Here is a 15385-nt window from a genome sequence, read left to right on the forward strand (position 1 = left end):
TGTTGATATTGAGGCAATGATTCCATGCAAAGGCTTGGGCTTCAGGGCCCCTTGACCCCTTGGGCCCATGGGCCTGGGCCCGGTAGGCCCGTGCAGTAATCCATCCCTGTGTCCACTGAGTTCCTCTCAGTCTTTCTACAGGGGAAATGCAGTATCAGAGTAAGGTAGATGGTATGTGTGCTTTAGTTAGCATTCAATGAATCACTGTGATTCAAGAGGTTAGCTAAGTGGTAAAATTGGCCAGTGCCCTACATTTGTGAGAAAAGCCTTTGTCAAACCTAGCATAGTGTTGAGTAGTGAATTAGCCCTATTTCTCTATTATTACCATTGTAAAGAAAGATATTGTCAGCATGACATTCCCTATCATTTCACATTATAGACACAGAGGCCACTGTTCACACCTATGTTGGCCTGCCATCAAATGCTTGACCTCTTTAGAAAGATGAGACCCTGTAGCTTCTTAGGAATCAATCATATCGTGTGTGATGTACTAGCACAGAGTTACAGAGGTTAGAATATTGTTTTTTTTTTCTTTTTACCAGGTTACAAACATCTTTGAACTGACCACATTTCAGCCCTCTAAGTCACTTGAGTTACTTGAGAAACACAACTGAGCCCTAGCATCAGGTCTTGTGAAGCTGGGTGTAAAAGTAGATCAATATAGAAGAAATTAGTAGTTTACACAGTTAATTGTAAAGGTATGCCCATGTGTTTGGCAAAATGACCTATGGAGACTCCCCATAGGACTTTTTGTTACCCAAAATATATAAAATGAATATTGACAATAAAAGGCTTACTGTATATGAACCCCTTGGTGTAGAAGCATAATCATGCATTTCATATCTCAAATGAAAGGTAAAACTCTGAAGTTTAATTATTGTTTTTTTATTTTTTTATTTAGGGGCTTCTGAGAATGACTTCACAAAATATGTAATAATTACACAAAAGTCTCTATTTTTGCCTTTCTTTTGTTGGTTCAATGTGTGTATAAAATGGACTATACGTCTCCACAGCTTATAATGGATAAAACAACATGAATATTATATTTCTATGAGTCTTGTGGACATCTCAAGATCCAATATGCTGCCAATATTGCTAAGGATATACAGCTAGAAGGTAGGGAAGGACCAAATGGGGAGGAGGGCAATTTTGATTAAATTTAATTGAGACATAGTAAGATTAATTTGACAATGTAAATGTCATGTATGGATTCCCAAGAGTCCAAGCTTTCAAATGGTGTATAATATTACTATTACATAGCAATATGGTGCATAGAATTGATTTAGAATGTTGGAGGAAGTGGGGGAGGGGAGAGGTGTACCGTGGGTGGTATACTTAAGCAATATAGCACGAGTGAGAGTGGGGTTGGTCATGGATATTCCCACGGGTGTTGTTCGGCCGTAGCCACGAGGCCGGAGGCCGAGTGGCGCAGGCAACAACAGCCGTGGGAATATCCATGACCAATCCCACGATCACGAGTGCTATATTGCTTTTATACAACAATTCTACCACAAACTAAATAATCTGAAAACACCCCAATATTGTTTAAAATGTTTAATTTCGACATCGTTCTTACGCATCAAAAAACAGTTCCCTTTTCAATAGACAGCGTCTTGGTTGCTAGGTAACCAACATTCCAGATCCCTCTTTACGGGTCTTTGTGGTTTACGTGTCTTCTTGAAAGAAATGTTGAAAGTCGGGCTGAAATCACATTCATATCTAGCTTTGCTGCATGCATGTTACAAGGACACTGGGCCATGTTATGTAAGGGACATGGTACTGCAAAAAAACGGAAACATAGCTTACATTGCAGAACCACTCAACTTTATTAATTTATGGTGAATAAATGTTCACCATAAATTAATAAAGTGCACAGCTGTGCACAGCCCCATATGTTTTTCTGACACGATGCTAGCATGTTAGCAGCGGTTAGCTAACTATGCTAACGTTAGTTATCTACAAGTCTCCTCCAAGTGACAATCATATTATAGGCCCTACACAATGCTGGCAATGCTGAGAACAATTAGCATCCTCGTTTATCTTACTTACATTGAGTTGACTGTGTAGCTTAATCCACAGATGTGGTGAAGCACTGTTTCGTTATGGTTTGCTAAGGAGTAACCCATTGCTTAAAATAGTGGAGAGCTGGGATGAGAACATTGTGTCAAATCTTCGCATTGTATCGCGGAGTGATTTATTATTAGCTGTGCAAAGTCTGAGTTGAAATGTCCAGGGATATTCCAACTCATGGAACGTCTCTCGGCCAATCAGAAACAAATAAATAGTTCCATAGAACCCAATTGTTGTATAATTTATTCTCATAACAGGTTCGGCTGAAGGCTGCTACCTGCTCTTTAGCTGCTGCTAAATATATGGTCATTATGCTAGCTTACACGCCAGCCCTGGCACAAATATCCTTAATTTGAGACCAAGAACAAAGAAAAAACCTTTGACTCTCTTGTCATTCAAATCCTTTCATTTGCTGAGGCATTGTGCTGACCCCGAGACTCCGTCAGCCACCCTAATGATGCCAGCTGGACACTAGTTATCATAGCTGGGCCATGCCGCCGTAGCCATGGAGAAGGAGCTTGTATCTGTTCAGTGTTCAGCATTTGCTCATATGTGTGCAGATCGGGAGAGGGGGGGTGAATAAAACAAAAAGGACAAGCTTGGTCTATGACAATAACCTATTTTTGGAGTGTAAGTCATACAATAGCAATGGAACTGCATATAGGCTGATAGCCTAGGGGGCACTCTTACTAAGTCTAGCGGTACTTTAAGCCACTAACAATGTTCAACATATCATTACACATCTGTGATAGGCTACTATGGAGAAGGTCCCTATCACTTTATTTTGTTGTAAATGCATATTCCGGTCTTGCTGAAAACTACTCTGATTAACATAATTTTGATCCCCAACAGGTTTACACTCATTATCATCCAGAAATAGACTCTAGGTTGTTCTTAGAATCCAGTTGTTCTTCAATACGGGTTATGCGGAGCGCCACATAAATGTCACAGGTGGCGAGACTGAGGATCATCTATGATTTATGACACATCCTCGGCTGGAGTCGGCTGAAGTTGTGTCGGGTCACAGTGAGCTTTTGGAGTAGTGTGCCTCAAAGGCACAGTCTGTGAAAAAAGTTTTTCATTCCTCAACATCTTCTTAAATACCTTTGTATCCTGCAACAGCTCCTAGCTGATGTCATGATCCTGGTCAATAGCCTATAATTATTCTCTGAATAGATGGTCTGTGTGGTGATCAAGAGACCATCCGCCTGCAGCTTCTGTCTTTATTTGGAGCAGGGGTCGATGTGGATGACAGTGCAGAAGATTTTCCTAACAAGCTGTTTTTGAATGCGCGCCGGTGAGCGCGTCTCGACAGGGACCAGTGTGCCTCCCCGTGCCACGCGTCTATCGATTTGCCTGACGGATGGAGACATCAAGAGCAGCCGAGACTGAGGGAGCCGTTCTGTTGGCATCAGCAGGTCGGTGCCTCGCGTCGCCCCAGCTCACCTCCGTCGCAGCGGATAGGGCTCCGCATGTGACACTCCCCAGCACTAATGAGAGCTCGCGCCTGTCACCCAAACAGTTAAACAACACCGCCGCAGAGCAGACAAGCTACAGTCAGCACCTCGCTGGGTTTCATCTCACCTCCATGCTCTGTTGTTAAAATAGGTGAAACCCAAAACTGTGGAGCCAAAACAAAACAAAAAAACAAAATGATGTCAATGAAAGGTGTTACTTGGAAGGTATTACAATGGGGCTTGAGATTTGAGACTGTCTTTTCGACATCATCATCATGCAAAAGCTAAGAATAATAGCTAATATTAAGAGCAGGAATAACATTTCCTTGTTTTCATTCAGTGTATCTGAGTACCTTGGGCACACTCATCTCTTCCATTCCATTCTTTCACCAGACCATCGCTGGTTCACCCAGCCTTTTATCTTGGTGTAATTTAGGGAAAATAAAAAGTACAGCGTGCAGATGCTGACACAAATCATTTCGACGCCTTAAATGCACTTGCACTTCTCCGCCTGTGCCTGAGCATCTTGATCATCTCCCCTAATGGACATGCATAAAGGCTCCAGGAAGAAAGGCATATCCATTTTAATCCCACAAGCAATTAGGCCAGAGGGGTTTTTAAGGTCTCTGGCGAACTGCAGTTGATTGATGGGGGAAAAGTCGTCTCGACAGAGCAAGTTGAATCCAAACCAAGAAATGTGATTTCTAGTGCACTTAAAAAACCTCTCCTCCTGATAGCCAAATCCTTTTCACATTCTACAGTACTTCAACATTGTTACATTTGTCAGATTTTAAATGAAGACATATATATCTATTCATTTTTCATTTTTTGTGGTAATGATCTTATTTGTCAGGTAGAATATAAAATTGTGCCTTTGAATAGTATAGGCCTACTCTGTGGAATGAATGGCTGGATTTAAAACAACGTTGCTCTCCAACATTACACTTTCAAGCACACGTCAAATAAGATTTGTGATATATAAATCCTCAGTTTAAGAGGGAAGGAACAATTATCGTTATTATCTTTTCCACAAAAACAAAACCCTCTGCCTATGTCTCTAGCTGGCCCTTTAAGGAGCCTTGCACTGTCTCCTAGCAACAAAGCTTGCTCGGCCTCTTAGCGATGTGTGTGGTAAAGTAAAGGGCTGGAGCATAGTAACCACCTCATTTTACTGCCGGGAAGCAGAACATGCAGAGGATCATAAAATATGAGATTGCTTCAAAGCCATGGTCGTATTGCTCCCTCTAACAAATACTAAGGACCCCCTCAGAGTGACTCCTTGAAATAGGACATTTTATTTTGGTTTCCATAGGGGAGGCATGAGATGTACACTGACCAAATTTGATTTTTCTCCAACTTCTACTCATGTTCAGTTCATTTACATCAATTTCTTTTTTCCATCATTACCACTGTTGTTGAAATTATGAAGCAAAAAAAAATACTAGGCCAAACAAAAGAAATTGAATGAATTTTCTAACTGTCAAATCCTTTCGGCCATCACTGACTCTCCGTGGTCTCTTCTCCTAGTGTCCTGTGATGAGATCAGTGGACTCTTCCAGTCTCGTGTGCCATAATGAGATTCCACTTCCTGCTCACCACGTCAATACCAGCCGCTTCTCCTAGCTGCTCATGAGGGCCGGCAGCAGGCTTCTGCCCAGTCACTGGCTCTTTAGAGGAGGGCGAAAAGGGCAATGCTGAGGAGACATACCACGGAAAATGTCAAGGGGGGGTGGGGGGTGGGGTTGGGTGCCGTGAGAGACGCGTGAGGTGCAGTCTCCCGTAAGAGCCCCCTGATGACACTCTACTCTGTGGTGTGGCACGGCACAGCACGGCGGGGTGGGGCGGGTGGGTGGGAGTCCCTCCGTACTATTACACCGCGTTTCATGCCACATTGCCCCGCCACATCATCAACTCAGACACTCCAGGTGGTAGATTTCAATCACTCGCCAAGAGAGAGGGAAAGAGTGTGAGAGAAAGAGAGAGAGAGAGAGAGAGAGAGAGAGAGGGAGAGAGAGAGAAAGACAGAGCAATAGAGAGAGTCGTTTACGTAAAATCTTTTGTTTCTCTTGTGGTAAGCAGCCCGGTCACTCGGAGCCGTGGAAATAACAGCCACAGGAGAGGAGTCATGGAATCAAAATAGCCCCCCGCTTCCTTCTCACAGTAGCTTATTCTAATTCAGTGCTAATGAGATGGTGAAATCTCCGCTATTAAAACACTGAGGTAATCAGAAGCGCCACTGAATGGCCCCATGCGCCAACACTCGGCATTGTAGTCAACTTCTTAGACTTGATTGTAAAGACCTCCTGAAGAAAAATAGCATGGTTTCAAAGCACGATACATCAAACATGTAATTTGGAAAGAAAATGTTCACCGCCGTATGAGAGCCCATGATGCATTTCACTTGAAATGTATCCGAACAATAACAAAGTGTGTGTGTGTGTGTGTTGTGTGTGTGTGTGTGTGTGTGTGTGTGTGTGTGTGTGTGTGTGTTCTATGTATGTGAGACATCCTTTATTGAAATCTTCAATGATCTTTTTAAATAAAAATAGACCCCTGCAGAACATAATGCAGGGAATGGACATACACTAATCAGAACCGCCCTTTCAACAATGTGCTTGTTTAGCTACTAACGCATCTGCTAAAACCCATTTTTAAAGGCCCTCTTCACCCCTGGTGTTTGCATGCAGAGAAGCATGCCTATTTAAAAGCTCTGGATGACTGACTGCTATACCAGTTTCATGCAGATGGCACGGAGACAAAAGCATTCTCCCACATAATTGAGCTCATTTCTGTAATTTCTGACTGTTCACTTCAAACCTTATTCATTTCCATTGCGTAACTCAGCTGCAGACCCAAGAAGCACACAATGCTACATCTGAGTCATACTGTAAATACATACATGACTTGCAGAGGTGGAAAGTAACGAAATATATTTACTCATTTACTCACGTTACTGTATTGAGTAGTTTTTCTGTGTATTTTGTATTTTTTAAGTAGTTTATAAAATCGGTATTTTAAATTTTACTTACATTTTGAGTGAAGTATTGTACTTCGCTAAATAAAAAATCCCATCCCAAAAATCTCATTTTTTTTTTACTTGAGTAAAAAAAAAAAAAGTTAAGACTAACGAAAACAGAAAGGAAGAGAAAAGAAATCGCGCCCTAAACCACTATAGTGATAATGATCAGCATGTAGCCTACAACAGGACATGAATCAAGCTGGCGCCATGCATGGGCGTAGATTTAGGTTGGGATGCTAAGGACTAGTCCTAATCAAAATTTTAAGATGACAAAATTGTCCCCACCAATATTTTAGCGAACTTATTTGTACTGCTGATCATTCCGACAGCCAGCACGACAATACAAGAAACGTCAGGGTTATCTGACACGCAGGCTACACGCATGGAGAATGCCAATGCACAGGCTACTTTGCAGTGGCAGTCAAGCGAGCAGGTGTGTCAACGACAACGGTAAGTTACCAGGGCTGTCTGCCAATACATACCCCATAAAAGGCCAAAGTAAAACATTTTGATATTGAATTTGACTGACAGAGCTTTCAATTCGGCAGCCGTGGCCTAGGCTACTGGTTAGCGCTTCGGACTTGTAACCGGAGGGTTGCCGATTCGAACCCCGACCCCTCATTGCTACCCAAGCGCTGCTGTTGTTGCAGGCAGCTCACTGCGCCGGGATTAGTGTGTGCTTCACCTCACTGTGTGCTGAGTGTTTCACTAATTCACGGATTGGGATAAATGCAGAGATTAAAATATACCTATACTTACAATTAACCACATTATAATCAATAGGCCAAAATCATAATTGTGTATCTGTGCCGAATTTCGTAATTCAAGTCCAGTGTAGAACTGAATAAGAAAATCACAAGGCTGTATATCTTGAACTTCCAGTATGTGAGAAACTTGACTTGCCTTAATATCTCCAACCTCAAGTATGCAGCTAATAAGGAAATATAATTGTTATTTAATTAAACAAGGTGAACTTCTCCCCACTGTGCAATGCAGAAAAGGATGCTACAAGGAAGGGAATTCAAACACACTCAACACCTTACCATCTATTGATGTCATTGTGGTTCATTGAGATATCTGACATTTTTTCTGTTAATTGGCTTGGATACAAAAGGACATTGTTGCCTTTGTCGGTGTCCTTATGTGAACTTGCACAGGTAACCTTGCTCATCTTTACTTGCGTACGACTTCTCACCAGTGCTTCAGGGCAGCCGTGGCCTACTGGTTAGCACTTCGGTTCAAACCCCGATCAGTAGGCACGGCTGAAGTGCCCTTGAGCAAGTGCCCTTAACCCCTCACTGCTCCCTGAGCGCCGCTGTTGTTGCAGGCAGCTTACTGCGCCGTGATTAGTGGGTACCTCACTGTGTGCTGAGTGTGTTTCACTAATTCACAGATTGGGATAAATGCAGAGACCAAATTTCCCTCACGGGATCAAAAGAGTATTTATACTTATACTTATACTTCAGACCAGAGCTGATGCTTAAGCAAAGGCCGTCACTGAAAAGCTGTGAATGTCGTTGAACACAGCTGTTCTCACATTAGCTGATTGCGATAAACATTAACCATTGTTGCCTAATTACCAATTATTCATCAAGTAGTAACTTTTTTTTAGTGTTTTTCACATAGTATTTTGCAGTATTTTTAAAATACAAAAATACACACCAAAAAAGTATTTTGATACAAAATACAGAGCCATTTCCTTCAACCCAATAAAATAAAAATTACAAAATACTATTTTGTATTTAAAATACATATTACATGTTTCAGAAATCTTGACATGTCTAAGTTTTGGGTTGCAATATACAGGTAGTGGGCTCTCTGTTAATTTTAATGAGTAGGCCTAAGCCTAAAGTTACAGCATTTCTATCACAATTGACCAGACTTTGACCTTTGGTCTGCTTTTAACAAAATTCTGGCTATGATTGTTCCTTGTATTACATCATGAGCCATCACTGTGCCTATGCATTCTACTGTTGTTAGCCTTAAGCCTAGCTCAGTCATTATGTTATACCACATCACCCTCCATTAGAAGTGCAATGAGCTGCATTGAGCATAATAAACTACATTTAGAATTCCAAATTCATATTTCTAGATATTTTGGTGAAAGTAACTCAAAAGTAATACAATAGTAGTGTAATGCCTTACAATTCAGATACATATTATAATGTAACAAATTATTTTGAAATGACAGTAATGAGTAATACATAATACGATTTTGAAGTAACTTGCCCAACACTGATGACAACCATCACTTTCTATGTATGTCTGTGTTTGTGTTTGTGTGTGTGTGTGTGTTTGTGGAGGGTCAATCAAATTTGCCACTGATGTAAATGATCTCACAAATCACACAAACCAAATCAAGTTTTAAAAAAATCGCAAAAGTATCGAAATTGAGATTCTTCACTTAGTATTGGTATTGAAACACTAATGTTGGTATTGTGACAACAGGAGTTGGGGATGTGTCCCTACCAAAGCTGAGACCAAACCTACGCCCTTGGCGCCATGCAGTCTTTCTGAAAGTGATGGAGATGGACCTGGATCACGAGATGCATATCAGATTACATGTGTAGCCTAACCTATAAGTGTATTTTCCGCTATTTTAATGGGTTGTCTCAGTTCGTTTTAGCACTAATGATAGCGGAGATATTCAAGCAAACACCATGGGATTTCGTATTTTGACGTTTGTGCTCACCTTTCTTTGGAAAGAAGTTTATTAGCAGTTGTTTCCCCTCATTTTGATGTCTCTCTTTTTAGTAACCTGACTTGGCTTTCTTGGAGAAAACATTGCACCAGCAGCACAACAATTAGCGTTCCACTACTAGCGATGCTCAACTAAATAAACAAAAGATAGACTACGTTATGAATCGTGCAGGCGGACTAAACCATTTAGCTCTTTAACAAGGGAGAGTGAGAGTGACCTTAGACAGTTTTCACTATGTTTTGTATACAAAATCCAGTCAGTCAAACTTTAAATTTCGTCTGACATTCATTTTGACATTTAATTTGGAAGTTAAAATATTCAGGTAAAATAAATATATGGTGGACATATATATATATTTTCAGTAATTAGCTTAAACTTCCAGTGAGTCTATTCGACATTTTCACCACACATTATATTAACACACATATAAAAAATCCAAACATAAGAGTTATGTGTATTAAAGTGGAATGACACAGGAAAAAAGTATTGAACGTGCCTACTGAAATTTCTTCAATACTTTGTGGAAAAGCCTTTGTTTGTAAAGACAGCTTCAAGACATTTCCTGTATGACAAAACGTATAATTAGTCACAGTATCAGGTGTGATTTTGGCCCATTGTTCTGAACAGATTCCAGGGGTCCCTCTTGTGAATCCTGATCTTTAGTTACTTCCAGAACTGTTTAATTGAATTTAATTGAATTGGCTGCCTTCAAGTCTTTCTGGAGCTTTCTCCGAGTGGTCCTTGGCTCTTGGAATTGACTATCCTTCTGACTCCCTGGTCAGAAATATTGCGAGGAGATCCTGCATGGCAGTGATGTTTCTTCCACTTGCAGATAATGGCTCCCATGCTGCTTACTGAAGATTCTGAAGTTTTGAAATGCATCTGTAACCAGTTTCATTGATATGTTTTGCAACAATAAGGTTGCAAAGGTCTTGCTTTTTGCTTTTATCCATCATGAAATGTTTCTTGTGTGACACCTTGGTAATGAAAAACCTTTTTATAGCCCATCAATATACAGTACTAACCAGGCTTATATTAATTTGCACAGATAGAAAGGATAACTACTCTAACTACTTACAGATTCCAGCTCGTTCCTTCCCTTTCCTTAGTGCTTTTTCTTAGCTTGTTCAATACTTTTCCCCTGTGTTATTCCACTTCATTACACATGACTCTACTTATGGAGTTGTTTGGATTTTTTATGTGTGGATTACCTGAGTTATTACTATGAAAATGTTGTACCCCCGTATTCCACTTTTCAAGGGCCCTCTCCTCCATTGGGGCCCTATACTTCCCACTCTCCCCCCCAGTTCGACGCCCTTTAATCTGCTGAACCTTCTGCTCGTTTCCAAATATAAAAAAAAAACCTCTCTGCAACTCAACATTGGCCTGCCTGCCTCAGCTGCCTGTGAGGGGCTTTTCAGTTGTGCTGGATTACTGTTCACTGCAAAGCGACGCAAGGATGAGTGCTAACTATGAAAATCAACTACTGCTCAAACTTAAAGGAACCGTATGTAAGAAATGTATTTCAATTAATCATAAAATAGCCCTGATATGTCACTAAACATTAAAGGGGAACTTGGCAACTATTTCAACGTAATAAACCCGTTTAGAAATCATTTGGATGGTTAAATGACCTGTTCCGGTGAAAATGGTGACTTTTCCCGCTGCCCCTAGCGTCCCCAGGCGGAAAAGCAACCTTGCAACATTGCGACTACCGTCCCGGAAAGAGAAGTGAGAAACAAGAAACTCGTTTTAAATCGTGTTTCTTACCTTGTAACATATACATTGTCTGCCAAACTTATGCTAACCGTTTTGCTAGCTTGTAAACAAATCCATGTGCTTTATCGTTACCTTTTTCCACAGTTTGAAATAGCATAATGCACAATTTCTCCAGCAGAGGCGGAAATCCTGCCAAGTTTCCCTTTAAGAAATCATGTTCATTTCAAATACTTCTGACAAGTATCTGACAATATCACTGACAACAGTAGTCCAGCCAGGATATTGTCATTTAAAAAGTGAAGTTGCAGCCCTCAACTGATGTTGATGTTGTGTTTTGTCATGTCATGTCATGTTTTGGCCTGATGCGACACCCTCCACCTACTACTAATCACAAAGTCAGTAGTGTTTCGGCATCCGAGTTGGCAACCTCGAGTCAGGGGGGAGGGGGAGGGGATACACCGCTCTACAGTAATTTGAAAGTGATTGCAGTACCGATCTTGGCCACAATCTTACATATGGTTCCTTTAAAGGAGAACTCTGGTGATTTTTCACATAGATCTCCATTTCTCAACGTCACCGAGTACTGTCGGTATGAACAAAACTTAAAGAATCGGTTTTACCTAGCTCGAGTTGCTGCAGCTACAGCGCTACACACTGGGAGCATGAACATGGCTGCCTTAGCTGCTGGCTGCAGCAACTCGAGCTAGGACCAAAGTCCTTTTCAGGCAAGTACCTCCACTCGGCGGCCATATTGCAACACTTTTTGGGCACTTATCGTGCATCTATTTCGGCAGAAATGCGTGTGCGTAAGGCTTCACGACACCAATCTTGCTCCAGCAGCGAGATCACAACAGATGATTGGCCCCCCCAAAAAAAAGTAACTAAGTAACTTTTACTTAAAGTACATTTTAAATGAACTACTTTTTACTTTTACTTAAGTACATTTTCAGATCAGTATTTTAAAGCTGCGATTTGTAGGATTGTTACCGAACGTTCTGTAGGCCAAAATCAAAACACTGGTGAATGTTCTCAAGACTACCAGACGCGAGCCTCTTCTGGGTTGCCAGATGTAATGAAGACTTAGCTAACTTTAGTTGACCTGCAGCTGCTTTAACGTTTCTCCAACCATGACCCAGCTACACATTACGGAAGCAGTGAAAACAAAAAATACCTCTCTAACCAACGTAATATATTTAGCTGAAGTTAGCGATGCAGATGAAGTTTAGCCTAGGCTACCTGTTGTAGAGAAATATGGCCAGCTCTGCGTCAGACTTGATATTCTTCGTTTGACGAAGACATCACCATCTCAGGAAGCTCCTCCGATGTCCACTTAATTTGTTTCTTGTTTTAATTTTGTAAATTGGCCTGCCTCTCGTAGGCGTTCATGACTACAACTGACAGCTGTTGACAGTTGGCCTTTGCTAATTTGGCAACCCAAATAGGAGGACCCGCTAGCCCATTATTAATACGCTATTCTAGAATTAATCGTTCAAAACATAAACGAAAATTCCAAGAGATTCCGCCCCGTAACTCATTTTTTTCATGGGTTTTACGGGTTAGAGTAATGTTGTCAAATAAGCCATTACTTCAATTCATCGTGTTTCCTTACTCTCTGACAACATATGGTGATCATTTTTGGAATGGTTACAGTTTATTTTCCATTATTTCCTACATACTGGACCTTTAACTTGTACTTGAGTAATATTTCATCAAGGTATTGGTACTTTTACTTGAGTACAATATTTTCGTACTTTTTCCACCTCTGATGACTTGCAAACATGCACTCGTGACACAAACATGCACTCACATATGCATACATACTATACATACATATAGACACATGGATCTGTAAATTACATCAACACTCATCATGATTGAAAGTTAAGAGAAAGGTTAATGGATAAAGGAAAGAAGCCATTTCAGATTCTCAGGAGCTAATTATTACAATTGTGTTGCTGCTAGTGTTGGTGCATGCACAGTGACAAACTCACACAAAACACACAAGCCATTAAATGAATGACTAAAGCATGATAATTTATCATAATTTATGCCGCCCTCTTCTGTGTTCAAAATCATGTGGCATCAGGCTATGACCTGCTACACCACTGAGAGGTGACCTAGTGATGGTAATGTGAGAATGCCAGAGACCCATGTTAAGTACTGTATTTAACCCTTACTTAATGGAGTTTTTTTAAATGCAGTCTTGACACAGTTATCTGTTACCTCTGTTGTAAATACAGCTGAAGAGTACTTTGCATACCAGAGTGTGTATAATAATTCCAACACTTCAGGCCAAACCAGAATAGAAGTCAGAGATGTTTTGGCAGGAAAATAAGCAAAGCGATGCTGTCGCATTACAGTCTCCAATGAATGTAGCCTTACCAAACAAGCCAGCCCCATTTCTGCTCCAGAATTTGTTATAAACTACCTGGCTTGCAATCTGAAGCAAACCCATTTAGCTAGCAGCCCCAGTGAAACGATGGTCTTAATATGTGCCTTTGATGAGACTTTCAAACATTGAAGACACTCTCCACCACAAAATAATTGTGTATAGTGTTTTATTTTGTCATGATTATTTCATCACTTGCTTATTGTCTTTGAAAGACATCAGTAGCCTAAAGCAACAAAGACATGCACACACTAACCCTAATCAATCCTAACCCTAATCCTAACCCTTGCAACTTCCAGGCAGCACTGCCTTGAAGTCGACGGTGGGGGCCCAAAAGATCATATAACCACACACACACACACACACACACACACACAAACATTCAGTACAGAGTGTATCATCATCACTGGTATTCCAAATACATCAGCTCTACTTGACCATTGGATCTAGTGTCACTAACTTAAAAGTCCTGCCGTGTACTGTGTGCATATGTCATAACATATGTGATTTCACTAATTAGCTGATCTATCTGACTTAAGAACTGTGCTAATTAAAATCAACTGATTACAGTTTTTCTCAATTGTTTACACACAAAAACTGGTACTTGAGACACAATGACCAAAACATGTAACTGGTGCACCAACCCCCTGAACCAATTCTGCTAAATTACAAGCACAATTCCTGCTTTTCACTCAAATTGCAGTTCTAAAGCACACTTTTTTTCAAAACACTACACACAATTCTCTGCATTTGGCACAATTTTCATTAAGAAGATCTCCTGTTTTCACAAGGAACGCACTGCCATTCAAATTCTAAAGTGCCCTACTATGCACTCTGACTCATCAGATGGGCAAACACCTGTCACACAGTTTTACAATTAGCAATCAGAGCTTTAGCATAATGCTTGTGATGTGGATGAGGTGCTGTGGCCAGACCGAAACAGAAGAGAGAATGCATCCGTTTTGTTTTTTACTCTAACTGTATACAGTAAATTCTTCTGTTGTTTTCTATGTAGACCACTGTATGTGCAACTTTGTGTTGGTTGGGATGTACACATTGTTTTTGTGGGGAAAATATATTTGTTACTGTGCATTTGTGTGTTCCAAGTATAAAAAATATTCTCAAATATTTTACAACACACCTATGTATGTACTGTCTGTAGTAAGTGTAAGGCATATGTCATTATGATGAATGGAAAATAACTGTTTTCCATTCATCATAGTATTTTACATTGAGCACGTCAGTCAGTGTTCGACTGGTTCTTATAAATGTCTATTCATATGATGGTTTGTGTGTGTCATTTGAAAACAAAATATCATTTTGAGAAAAAATAACATTGTTTTGATTATAACGTTTTGCAGGAGAATTGAGGGGTTTTACAGTGGCTCACCCTCTTTCACATGAATGAGCTATTTGCATTTCTTCTGATGTTACACAGCTGAGCGCCACTTATGTATTGGTGTGTTTTTGTGTTATTGTATGTGTGTGTGTGTGTGTCTATGTGTGCATGTGTGTGTGCGTGTGTGTGTGTGTGTGTGTGTGTTTGAGTGTGTGTGTGTGTGGGGGGGGGGGGTGTCTGTGGGTGTGTGTGTGCATGTATTTTCTTCTTTCCCCTCCTCATGTCCTAAGTAGCGTTACGTTATCTGTCAGGCTCAGCTCGAGCATCCGATAACCTCTGGAATGACTTGTGTGTCATTCCTGTTTGGAAGCTCATTTGCATTTCCAAGACCCATAGCCTTTCATTTTCATTAGCCCTAACAGAAGATAGCTGTTATCGGCTCATTGGGGGAACATAATCACCATAAACAACATTAACGCAGAGCAATAACACTTACTTCAATTTGCATTTTGTTGTGCTGTTATCCCATGAAAAGACTCCTGGCTTTTTACACCTGCTGCAGCACATCAAAAACTGGCTCAAAAACAGCACGTTGCCAAAGCAGAGTGCCGAGGACAATTTAAGAAATTAACCTAGCTAAAGTTAATCACAGACAGTCCTCCAGAGAATCACACACACCTTGAATAGTGCA

This window comes from Alosa sapidissima, chromosome 12 (genome assembly GCF_018492685.1).
Source record: "Alosa sapidissima isolate fAloSap1 chromosome 12, fAloSap1.pri, whole genome shotgun sequence".
Lineage (NCBI taxonomy): Eukaryota > Metazoa > Chordata > Actinopteri > Clupeiformes > Clupeidae > Alosa > Alosa sapidissima.